General features: G+C 40.9%; 1 protein-coding gene and 1 pseudogene across 1 annotated transcript in view; one reads left to right on the top strand and one right to left on the bottom strand.

Moving 5' to 3' along the window:
* LOC101663508 (tubulin alpha chain-like) overlaps nt 1-13,270 on the bottom strand; it is a 147,182-nt gene that overhangs the window by 125,786 nt on the left and 8,126 nt on the right.
* LOC115871669 lies at nt 4,457-4,648 on the top strand (annotated as a pseudogene).

Here is a 13,270-nt window from a genome sequence, read left to right as displayed (position 1 = left end):
TTTCCAACGCTGTAAATCTTACGAGAGCAGAAAATCTCCTCTTTCTCCTATTGAGTGGCTGGTGAGTTCAAACTCTTACCTTGCAGTTAACAGCCCAGTGTATAATCCACTGGGCCAACTGGGCTCCTCTTCACAAGCGCCGCCTCTCCTCAATCAATACCTGATGCGTTGCGGATGCTAGAGGTTTCCATGGTTGACTGTGGAAAGGGTATACGCTGTGCATAATATATTTTGGCAAAGACTAGAATAACGGGTGCAATGATTTTAAGAAGTAGGCAGGTTAGTAGACGAGAGTGTATTCTAAATCTAAGATTTTGATGTAAAAGCTACAAGTATCAAAGGAAGGTACAACCATGAGGATAATTGCAGGCAACCAAGCAGGAGACCTATAGCGTTGTTTTCCAAGGGTTGATTCCACTTTTCCAGAGGTGTTCATCCACGAACAGCAAGAAGTATTGGTAATTGCCCAGATCTCTCCTAATTGCTCGAGGAGGAAACCGAGAGTTATTTTATTATTTAAAACAATGTTAGCAGGGAATGCTAAGGGTTTCTATTGAGTTGCCATTCTATGAGCAACCTTATCAGCAATTTTGGACTGACTCTCAAACGGATTGCCAATAGATTTTTCTAATGATCACATGCAATACATGGAAATGAATGCTGGGGGAAAAATGACCAGCCCCACCTAGATCCAACAGAGATGGGATTATGTGAGGGGACAAATTCTCTTTTCTTAGGGATATTGGTTAGAGTAAGCTGTTGTTATAAAAATGAATATTCCCAGGCACATCAAGGCTTTCTGGGGCATGTTGGCTTCGGATATTGCAACCATCAAAAGGAAGCAACAGCCAACTATTGGGTAGATCACTGCACCTTTCTCTTCAATGAACTGATCATCCACCTAAATGACACGGGCAGGTGAAGCACATAACAGGTGAGCCCTGTTTGGAGTGGGAAATGGAATGGATTCCTTAGCTCTTTCAAACCAGTCTGCCGTCAAAACTAGGTAGTGCTTCAAACTCTAAGTGATTCCATAGTTGGACACAAACTGGAGGCTTTTAAGATTAATTATAAAATACCAATTATTAAGGAGGAATAATATTGAATATTGCTAACAAAAATAGTTTTTCGTGCAGAATCAATAGTAAGTACATCCATCAGGGTCTGTGCAGGCATGAATCAAAAACCCAGTGGATAGGTGGATAATTCTGGAGATAAGCAAAATTTAACATAAAGGGCCCATTTAAATGGTTTTCCAAAATCAACAATACAGCAAAAGAATCAATATTTTCTCATGTGGACTGAGGGGAATGTTTACATGCTTAGCATTTAGTCAAATTACCGACATTGGCTATTACTAATAATGAAAGCACTTTTACCCAAGCATCAGCGATGGTTATGATACAAAAATAATACTTATTAAGATTTTCCTGATGGAGAAAGATTAATGAAATACTATAATAAAGTGAAAAATAATCAGTATGAAACACATTCTCCTTTTAGTAAGTTACTGGGAGATGAACCAAAGTTAGTAAAATAAAAAATAATTTTGAAGACTGTAAATATTAAGCTGAGGGCAACACTTTCAATTTCTGGCACAAGGAAAAACAAAAGGTGTATCTTATTGGATTAGGGGTAGGGATAAAGGCATTCAGTGATTACCAAAGCTACTAATAAATAATCCCACAGGCGTGTAAAGACAGTCTACGCTATTGAAAGATCAGCAATTAAGAAACAAGAGTTCAACATTTCCGCAGTTGGCATATAATCTTGTTCTGTGCAGCTGGGATCTCCTCTGTGTTTTGGAAGCCATCGGCTTCTAAATGGGAGGGTAGTTAAACAAGAGTTTCAAACTTTCATTTGATTTGTTCCCAGGTAGGAGTTTCTGTTTTCTTTAACTGTGAAAAATTAAAGGTTAAATCATTTTGCAATCACTGAACACGGGTGAGTTAAGATCACTACATACGCTTCCCAGGGAGAAGACCTAAAGAGTGTTTTATTTGATTAAAATTTCCAATAAGCAAAATCTCCTGGGGATATATGACACAAAGGAGGGGAACCTTCTAAAATGCCAATTTGCTCTTGAAATGTCTCTTTAATAGGTGAAAAATATGTCTAGAGCATTGTATTAGAGATTGACACTATTTCAACTAAGTCCAGTAGAGACACTTTAGGGAAGGATCATAGGCCTTCCAACAAAGATCTTCTGAGGTGTAAATTTACGAGTAATTCTTAAATTTAAAAGGACTAAAGGGGGGACTTTAGTCCCAGACAAGCTTAAGGCTTGAGAGGCTTAATGCCTTGGGGTTTTATGATGCCATTTGCCCAGAAGACTGAGGGTGGTCATGGTAATTCAGTCTCTGGTGCATGAGGGAGGTTGACAGAATTCTTGAATAATCTGTCTGGTAAAAATGAGTCCTCCAGTCACTGCAAAGAATTCTCAGTTTCCTCTTAGTAGATTTCTTTCTTTCTTTCTTTCTTTCTCTTTTTGGAGCCTCTTTGCTAGAAAAATAGCAGTGGCACATCGGGAGGGAAAAGCCACTGCCCTGTGTACAGGCTACAAATCACTACTAAGATGTATTTATAATCGTTTAAAGGTAGACACCGGGTAAAAGCTAACTGCCTTTCAAGCACAGGTCCAGAAGGAAATGGTATTGCTCGGGTAATGGCTTCAGATGTTTTCCAGGGTTGTAGTAAGGAGCAGTTAGAGGCCATATGCTCAGCTGACTTTGAAAAATCGCCCCAACAGTATTTCTCTGAACTTTCAATAATTTTCTCTCCTTCTAGGTGAGTATTCTCACAGCAACGCTCCTCATATAGACATGCAAGCGTTTGGGAAGAATAAATTTAGCATTAAGTCCTAACCATAATTTAGCGTTTGCATCTGGGTACTTGTCTGCCTTTTTCTGTGGTTCAATTTTGCCTGCCTGAGCTAACTCATTTTGTCTCACAAGCTTTCCTCACCCTCTAAGTCTGTCTTTGCATAAATGGTGCCCTCTGGGCTTAAACGGTTGATTCTTCAAATAGGCGAGTTCAGTTTCAGGTCTGATGGGTGACTAAGGGCCACAGTCCCACCAGTCTCTAACCGACCAGTTCTCTTTTCTGGTTTTGAGTTCTGTCCCACATCCTGATTCCATCCTGTCCAGTCTCCTGTAGGGTCCTTTGAAGAAAAGTTGGTAGTGGAGCTGGGCACTATCTTGTGTTTTCTGATCTCAGGGTTGTGGTGACCAATGTATGTATGGAGGGACTAATTGGTCTCGTGTCTTTCAATTTTCTTTACTCTTCTTTCTTAGGTGCAGGTAAAGACCAACCTTCGCACATACATGCATACTCACCAAAGTAGGATGTAGAGCTGTCTCTGTAAATGATGTTACACCAATGAACCTTAGTGTCCCTCGAGGTTAGGGACCTGATGCCCTGGCCACACACAGGAACTCAACCTTGCAGGTGTTTGATTAGTCTAAGCAGTGTCAAAAACTGTGACCCCTCTGTATACTCCAACACATTCATGGATCTACTTGCAGCGAACACACATATACATACGGAAATATCTTCTGTCCATTCCTTGTATATTCACAGGCATCCTCCTACTCTCCCTTCCACACCACTCTCGCTTGGTTGTTTATTTAATGGTATTTGTCAACCTTAGAGATTTTTAAATACTTTATTAAAAATCTTAAATTGTTGAGACATAAAAAGAACTGTTAGGAAGACAAGCTTCACAATAAATAGACATGGAGACCTAAGTATTCCATTAATTGCTCAGGTAAAAGGAAGGCTGCTATCATTTATCTTCTCTTCATGTCAATAGAAATGCCTTCTGCAGAGATTAAATGACCTAAGTATTTAACAGAGGCTATGCTAATTGTCACTTTTCTCTAGAAAGTTTATGTTCATCAGCAGATAAATGCTTTAACAAAGTGATGCTCCTGACATGGTGAGGTAGTTAGTTCATTGTGCCAACCTGGCCTATAAACACATGTGGGGTTAATTGAAGGGCAGAGGGATAAATGGCTCAGTGGTCCTCGCCTTTCTAGTTCTTGGGTCTCTTGCTTTCTGATGGTTGCACCAGGGTGCAGCTGCCTAAGCAGTTCCCTGCTTCAGCTGGCAAGGCTGACTTCCTGCAAGACATCCCTGAGGAGAAGCCACATGGACCTACCCAGATGCAGTCTTGGGTACTAGAGCAGCCATTTGGAGACCCCTGCCAGTGCTGAGATGCTTACACATTCAATGACTCACCTTTCCTCCTGCAGTTGGCATCATGGCCTGTGTTTTGTGAGATGGAGGAGGACTTTGTGGATTGGTGTTGGACATATGGGTTAATAGGTTAATGTTGGACTTGTGGGTTTGGGCAGCACTAGGTAGGGATGTTTTCTTGATGTGCACTTAAGCTTTATATAAAACTCTCTTATACACAAGTTTCTGTGGATTTGTTTCTCTAAAGTACCCAGACTAGCACACATGGATACTCCCGGGAGGTCACTCTCCCTGGGCTCTGTCCAGGTGGCATGGAGGAGCTCAGGGCACTGCCCCTTGATGGGCAGTCCTGTTCCACAACATCGGAGATCAAGCCTGGCCTTGGTCTGCACCCACATATTCCTACCGCTTCTCTGAGTGACTGAGGAGACAACCCGTGCAGGAAACAGCCCTTTAATCCACCCCTCCTGAATCTAGGTTCTTTTCTGTTGATGAGTTAGACTTGTTTAATCCTTTTTTGGGAAGAATTTCAAATACTACTAAGAGCAATTTCCAATCTACATCTATACTCACAAGGAGGAAAAGAAAGGGCCTCTCTTCCAGGTTGGCCTTTATTTTTTCATCCTTCATTTTTTGGGTCCAGTGAGTTGAATGCTTCAAAGACAGCAACATTTAAATTCCCACACTGCAGGTCATCACTTAAAAGATTAAGAGATGAAATTCCTTTAGTCGGCTTCATCTTAATCCGGCTCCCATGAACGTCCCTCTTATGATAAAATAAAAGATGCTGTTTAAAGATCAAAAATAAATAAAGTGATGGTGTCCTCTCGACAAGCTTGCCAGGGAATGGGGCACACCGGTAAGTCAACTGCTTTTTGGAACAAGGTGTGTTCATTTCGACTTGCCAAGGTTGCAATTCAGCATGCAAACTCGAGGAAAACTCTGGAGGGGATGCAGAAAAGCTCTAGGACATTTGGTTGCTGCCAAGTGCCTTCGAGTTGCTTCTAAAATGTACAACAGAACAAAACACATCCCAACCCTCCACCATCCTCAACACTGTGAATGTGTCTGACTCAGTTGTTCAGCCACTGTGCCTACCTATCTCTTTGCTGGTCTTTTTCTTTGAAAATGACACTCTATTTTACTTAGCAGACACCGTCCGTTCATCTCCTTGAGGGCCTTCATCTTTCTGCTGAACCTATGCTATACGAGACCTGATGTGCAATGAAGTCTTACTATCCTCCCTTCTAAGGGACCTTAGTGTACACGTCTTTCATGAGTGGTCCGTGCATTCTTCTGGAAGTCATGGTATGTTCAATGTTCTTCATCAAGAGCATACCCCGAGGGGATCAATTATTCAGTCCTCTTGATTTGTTGTTGTCTAGTTTGCACTTCAGGAGCCCTATTGGCACAATGGTTAGAAGTTGAGCTACTGAGCACAAGATCAGCAGTTCAAAACCACCAGATGCTCTGAGGAAGAAAGATAAGGCTTTCTACTCACTGTCTCAGACCCCATCAGAGCATGTTAGACCCTGCCCTGTAGGATCACTACTGGTTGAGATCAGTGCAATGGCCATGAATGAGCTTACATAGATGGATAAGATGATTTAAATACCATGGTTTGGGGGAGGTGTACTTCAGTCATCCAAGTGACATCTTTGATTTTTAACTCCTTTACGTGATATTTGCATCAGATTTACCCAATGCAATATGCCATTGTTGTTTCCATGTTGTTCATTGTGGGTCAAAGTGAAATGAAATCCTGACAACTTTAACCTTTCATATTTCTTTTTGGTCATAATGTTGCTTTGCAATAATTTAATATTTAAAAGCATAAATTAATTATAATGTTGTTCTGTAATAATGTAAACCCAGAAACATTCTACCATGTCAGAAAGTAAAATTGCATAGATATTATGAATAACTATTTAAATAGTTATTTTTGGTTGTTCCTTTTTCTCAGTTTATACTTGTCAATATAACTTGATGTTTAAAGAGTATGTGCTTATGCTGTTTATTTTTATTGTTAATCAAACTCCTGTCATATTCGTGCCATCCTCAATTTAGCTATGCCTGATTAACTAAGCGCTTACATACTCAGGGGCAGTCCTACCTGATCCTGTAGGGTCACCATGAGTCCTAATCAATTCCGTGGCATGGAGGTGTTTTGTTTTATACAAACACTGGAACTTTCTATGTGGGAGAAATCTATGAAGACATTTTATTTCACTTAACCTGCACAAAAATCCTTGCAGATAGGGCCTGATATAATCCCCAGTCGACAGATGAAGAAACTATTTTTAAGAGAGGCTAAATGATATCTCAATGATTAAAGTGTTTGGCTGCTAATCAAAAGGCCTGCAGTTCTAATCCACATGCCACTCCACTCTTCTGCATAAATGATCAGAGCTTCTGAATTATTGATTATGGGTAGCTGTATTTTATCAAAGGTATGGGAAAAGGCCTTACATTTTCAAGCAAAATACTAAAATCTCTTTTCCTGAGACTTACAAATATAGCACATTGGATTGAGTCAGTTACTCTTAGGTCCCCAGCAGTCACTTCTGAAGGTAAATTTGAAAGGTACCATCTTCTTAGGGAAAGTAATAAAGTTCACACCATGCAATTATAAATGCCACTCTCAAACCACAAGAGGCGTTTTAATATATTATGACAACCTCAATTATTGATGGCACACTTTTTTGAAGGTAAACTTCAGTGTGATAAGGCCAGAAAGGAAACACAATGCTGTGTGCTATTTGATTAGCACCTTTATGATACTAAGCCATTATTTCATTGAAATATTGAAGCCTGTAGCCCAGTTGGCTTTTTATTTTTCTTTCCTACACCAAAAAATTGGTGTAGGAGGGGAAATAGAAACTAAAACCCATCATGTAGGGCTACAGGTTTAATTCGTTAACTGAATTAGGGTATTGGTGAAGGACAGTGAAAAAGTCACCATGGACCTCCAGGAGACTAAACAAATGTTGAAAGGCAAACCTCGTATGTTTTGGATATGCTATCAGGAGAAACCCACCCCTGTGGTGAATCAAACAAACAAACTCACTCTCCTCAGTCCAATTAGGGGAATAGAAAGCCCATCTTTCTCCAGCAGAGCAACTGGGGGTTTCAAACTCCTGACCTGGCAGATCTCAGCCCAAAGTGTAAACCACTTTGCTACCAGGGATCCTTGTAGGCCAGGGTGATAGCAGAAGGCCCTTGATGGACAGATTGACGCAGCGGCTACAGCAGTGGAGTCAACGAGAACCATTGTGAGAATGGCTCACAAGTGGGCTTTGTTGTCTTCCGTTGTGCATACGGTCGAAGTGTTGAAACCAACTCTAGAGCGCCTAACCACAGAAGCAGACCAGAAATAATATGTTAGCACTCTATTAATAAAAAGCATATCATAATTACACTCAATTCTACTGATAATAGTGCTGTGTGTACCAAATGTTGAATCAAAAGAGGAGACTATTAAGCATTTAGATGTTTAAGACTCAAAGTTTTAATGAATATTTTCAACCAACTGAATATTTGAAATGTGCATTATTTGACATTGGAAAATCACTTGTAAACATTGGGGAGATTGGGCATAAACAGAATTTCTTAATCTCATAATTAGAGCTAGAAAGTCTAAATGATGTCTATCATATGTCACAATACTTTTTGTATGACTATATATTTTTTAATGTGCATATGCAAATTCCAAAGCTTGTAACCAATTTGATGGCTTCAGTAAGATGAATATATTCATTTCATTACCTTCTTTTAATAATTGAGTTGAGAAAGTATGACTGTATAACCATTGTGATTGTTACATAATTTTGTTTCAACTTGAAGATCCATAAAAGTGTAGGAGTGGTATTCAACCTATCAATCAGGTCACAGCCTAATGGTGCCTCTTGGTAGGTGTAGCCTTCTTAGAAGGAGAGCCCCGAGGACCTCACCTTCTCTCTCTCCTTTCACCTTTTTGCTAGCCAACCCTGTTTGCTCCCAGAGCCCTGCGATGCTTCCACCACTACTGGATCCACACAACTTTGCACCCACCAGCCTGGGATCTTTCTGCATTCTGCATCATTACATGTGGCTGCATGAGTCTAAAGAGTAACTTAAGGACTAGTACTGGGCGTATGGACTTAAGGTGGACCAGGCTAGGATGTTTTCTTGGTATATAATTACTTCTTGATATAAATCTCTTTCTTACACATATATGAGTTTCACTGGATTTGTTTCTCTAGTCAACCCAGCCTATCACAACCACTAAGTAAAGGACTCGTGTCTTTGGGCTATCAGGTGACTACAGGTTTTCCAACTTAGCATCTATTAATAATTTTTCAAAATTTTCAAGTTTTTCAGAAAATACTTACTGTATTTATTAAAAGTGATCATTAGGTGAAGCTTTAGATTTAGTAATTTTCCCCATAATTGTTCTCTGGATTCCAAAAGAAAGTGAAAGCTGTCAAAGATCATTAGAAGAGATTGAAATATTTGGATTCATTTATAATCCTATGAGAAAAGTAGACTACCTAGAAAATGTTTATAGAAACTAGTTCAATATTTATTACAAATTTATACTGTTAAGATTAATTTATTTGATGTAATTACAATGGAACTATCTAGTGGTTTTATTTGATTTTTGTTTGGACAAAAGGCTACGGTCTCGGAACCACCATGGGCAGTTCTAGGCTGTCCAGAGGTCTCTCGGGTTCTAACTTGAGTCCACAGCAGTTGGTTTGGGCTAAGTTTCTGAGACAGGCATTAGGATCTTAACTTACTAAAGAATGGTGTGGAGGCCATGCCTGATTTCCTACAGCCACAGAAGGGAGAGGTAGAATCCAGCTCCAATATCTGTCCATGGATGATTCTTATGAGATAAAGTTAAATATCCCTTTACCTTCAGCCTTCTTTACTTCTGATACCAACCACCAGCTGTCCCTTAAAGGGCCCTTTATTTTCCTGCTGGCTTTGATAATCCATTTCCAACACAGAACTCACAGACAATAATCAGGATTATGGGATGTATTGGAGAAACAAACAGGCTTCAAAATGTTAAAAAAATACAGTTCCTTTGACCACAGTGCATGTTCTCAGTCACACCCACAGACACGTCTGTCATGTCTGTCTCTCTCTGGTCCTTGGCTGCCTAGCCATGTGGTCCCTTAACCTCTGCTGTGTTGGAGCAAATGTTGCAAAGCTCCTTGTCACAACCCTGGACTCCATTTTGACTCAAGGATGCCCAAAGGAAACGACACTTTGCAAGCCAGCCTGAAGGCACGCAGCTTTCCTGGGTTCTGTCTGTCACCTGCAGCTCCTGCGCCCCCTCTCCATGCAGGGATCTCAGTCACACTTCGCTCCTGATGCTTCTTTCTTGATAACCTTGAGAGTCCCATTTCCTCCTTCTGAAGTGGCACTTTCTGTATATAACAAGTGGAATGGCAAAACTGGTCAGTTCTCTCTATTTGAGTGTCACACATACTATTTCCCTGGTCCCACCCAATCATTTGCTGGGAGCTACGAAGCCTATGAGTAGAAGAGGGTAATCTCACTTCACCACATTCTCAGGGCAGACTGTAAGAAGGATTTTTTGTTTGCTTTAAGCTCTTTTTATGTTGTACTTAGTGTGTTGTGTACATTAAAAATAAAAACAGTTGCTTGCAAGTTGCTTCCACTTATGGTGAAACCGTTGATGTCAGAGAGAACTGTGATCCATTTCATTTTCATAGGCTAATTTTTTGGAAGTGGTTTATCATATCTTTATTCCAAGGTGCTTCTGGGTAGACTCAAATCTCCAACTTCTGGTTAGCAGCCAAATGCATTAACTATTGGCATTTGCTAGGGACTGCTTTGCTATCTGACTTCATTTAATCATCACACAAATCCCACAAAGTGGGACTTATTTCCCCCATTTTGCAGGTGAGGAAACAACAGCTCAGAGGAGTGACCTGAGGTTACACGCAATAAGAGTTAGAAATATTCAGATGAATATTTCATCTTGGTGTCTCTATCCCCCAAACAAACCCAACTGGGAGAACTCTACCTGCATGAGAAGTCACCAATATGTACTGTCTTCTCTCACAGGGTGTGGTAGCTGAGAGACTGCTGACTTCTTACAATTAAAAACATTTGCATTCCTGGCAGCTGCAGGCAGGCACTTATTTTGAAGTATATTTTTACTCCAACATGCTCAGAACCCTTTAATTCCCATGTCCCCTTATAGTCCCAGGGATGCATTATCCGTGGGCTCCCTCTCTAGATGTTTGTGAGCGGCATTTTCAGTCTTGTTCCTCGGCCGCACAGTCCTCCAATGTCTTGAGAGTTGGATACTTTCCTCAAGGAGCTTAGGGATGCCATGGTGGTGGCATGGGGCTCGGTACCCATGAGAGAAATGGGGAAACTGATCAGAACTTGAAGTTATTTTGAAGATCCAGTAGCCAGGATTGGTTTTAGATGGACTGCCTGTAGAAATGAAGGAGACAGTCACAGTCATTCTTTTTAGTTTCTTTTTTTCAACCCAAGCTACTGAAAGACTAGAATCGGCACAAGGAGTATTGCTTAGAAATTCATCCGATAAAGCCAGCAGTATTGTAAGCTTCATTTTCCTGGTCTTCCTCAGATCTGTCTCGACATTCTACAGTCATTTGACATGTCTGGTCCCACCTTGAAAAGTCATTTCCCAATTATTATGATTGTGGTATCTTTATCTTAGACTCCATGAGTACATGTATACTTCTTAAAGGATCCTAAATTTGTGTCTCCCTCTGTGGATGTGAAGTCCTGTTTGTTTGTGAAGAGTTTATTTTATTTTATTGGTGCTGAGACTACACACAACAAAAATACATACCAAGTCGTTTCAGTATGGATAATTAGTAACATTGCTTACACTCTTTGAGTTATGCAATTATCCTCATCTCACCTTCCTTTTGTTGAGTTGTTCTTCACCCATTAATATAAATTCATTCGCCCCTAAAGTTTGCATCTTGGATGCCGGGTGACAGAGAGGTTTTCAAGTTCGGCAGTTAACAGCAAAGACAACTGTTTGAATATCCCCAGCTGCTCCTTGGGAGAAAGATGAGCTTTTCATTCCCTTAAAAATTTACCTGACAAGGTCACTAAAGACAAAATGGGTGCATAAGCAAATGTGGTGAAGAAAGCTGATGGTGTCTGGCTATCAAAAGATATAGCGCCTGGGGTCTTATAAAGGCTTGCAGTTAAACAAGCGGCCATCTAGCAGGGAAGCAAATAAGCCTACATGGAAAAAGCACACCAGTCTGTGTGATCACAAGGTGTGGAGGGGATCAGGGATCAGGCATCAAAGACCCAAAACAAAACAAAGTCATATCGATGTGAATGAGAGGGAGGGAAGGGTGGTGACCCAAAGCCCATCAGTAGTCAATGGGACATCCCCCGCCAAAGGGTCACAAGGAAGAGACAGTCAGGGTGCGGTATAGCACCCATGAAACACACAACTTTCCTCTAGTTTTTTATGCTTCCTCCCCTTGCCCACTATTATGACACCAATTCTACCTTACAAATCTGGCTAGACAAGTATGTTCACTTGTACAGATAAGAGCTCACAACACAGGGAATCCAGGACAGATAAACTCTCAGGACAAATAAGGGGAGTAGCCATACTAGGAGGGTAAGGGAGGGGGTGGGGAGAATAAGTAAGAACCAGTCACAATGATCCATTTGTATGGCCCCCTCCCAGCGGGGCAGACAACAGAAAAATAGGTGAAGATATGAAAAAACAATTATAAATTATTAAGAGTTCATGGGGGAGGGAGAGATGGGGGAATGAAGAGGTGACACCGAGGGCTCAAGTAGAAAGAAAATGTTTTGAAAAGGATGATGGCAACGTAGGTACAGATGTGCTTGACACACTGGATATATGTATGGATTGTGATAAGAGTTGTAAGAGCCCCCAATAAAACAATTAAAATTTTTTTACAGTGTTGGAAAGCTTAAAGAACAATCCTACTCTATCCTGTAGGGTCACCAAGACTCACACTCTACAGCAGTGGGAAGGTCCCTATCTAATCCTTCCAGTTGTAGCCGTCAGTTTGATCCCCTAAGAGTAGATCTTTAAAGCGCATAATATTCCAGGTAGACGTTGTTTACTATTAAAACTACCTGTTTTCAGTTCTAAGAAGTATTCGGGAGATATTTTTTTGTTTAAGGTTTAAGGTTACCTTGGGGCAAGTTTTGGAAGTTCCTCTGGCCTTCATACGCTGTAAACCTGAATATTTTCATACGTCTGTCCTTTGGTGAGGAGTCTTCGTGGTGCAGTGCTTCAAAGATCAGCAGGATCTCAAAGGCCTTCAGCAAGGTCATGGTTAAAACCCACTAGTCAACAGTAGCACACTGAGGAGGCAGTCTGATCGCAGAAAGATTTACAGCTGTGGAAACTCTATGAGGCAGTTCTGCTCCATTCTACGGGGCTGATTGAAGTGGCAATCCGTTCCAAAGCAGTGGGTTTGTTTGGTCATAAACCTTTGGTGAAGTCTAATGAAGCCAAGGGCAACGCTTCTTGTGAAAACGTTTTTAATGCCTAAAATGAAATATATATTATGAAGTAAGCCAATACGATTTTTAAAATCAAGGAATGAAACAATATTGTCACATTACTCTGTAATTCATTTGCTTTTTCTTAGATTTGAGGTCTTTCACTGTTTTATAGGATCATTGTTAAGGAGTCCTCCTCCTCCCTGCTCTTTGTCCTTGTTTCAAATATCTTTTTTTTTGGGGGGGGGGGCGGGGATAGGGAAGCCAGGATCTATGAAGACAGTAAGTGCAATAATCACTACTTGGGTAGTGTATTGGTGACATGTGGGGTTGGTGAAGGCAATGGCCACAGTTTCCAACCACCAGCCGAACCTGGGAAAAAGACAAGGCTTCCAAATTTAGTGAAGGCGTGGCTTTCAACTTAGGGGCAGTTCAACCTTGTCCTCCAGGGTCACTGTGAATGTGCATCGGCTTGATGGGCGGGAGTCTGGTTTGGTTTGGGGGACACTAAAGGGGAAGTTGGGGAAAATGAGAGGTCAATACCACTGGGACAAGAAGTAAGAAAATG

This window comes from Echinops telfairi, unplaced genomic scaffold, assembly GCF_000313985.2.
Source record: "Echinops telfairi isolate 266 unplaced genomic scaffold, ASM31398v2 ScPeMD7_7400;HRSCAF=8409, whole genome shotgun sequence".
NCBI lineage: Eukaryota > Metazoa > Chordata > Mammalia > Afrosoricida > Tenrecidae > Echinops > Echinops telfairi.
This window is presented reverse-complemented; position numbering and strand designations above follow the sequence as displayed.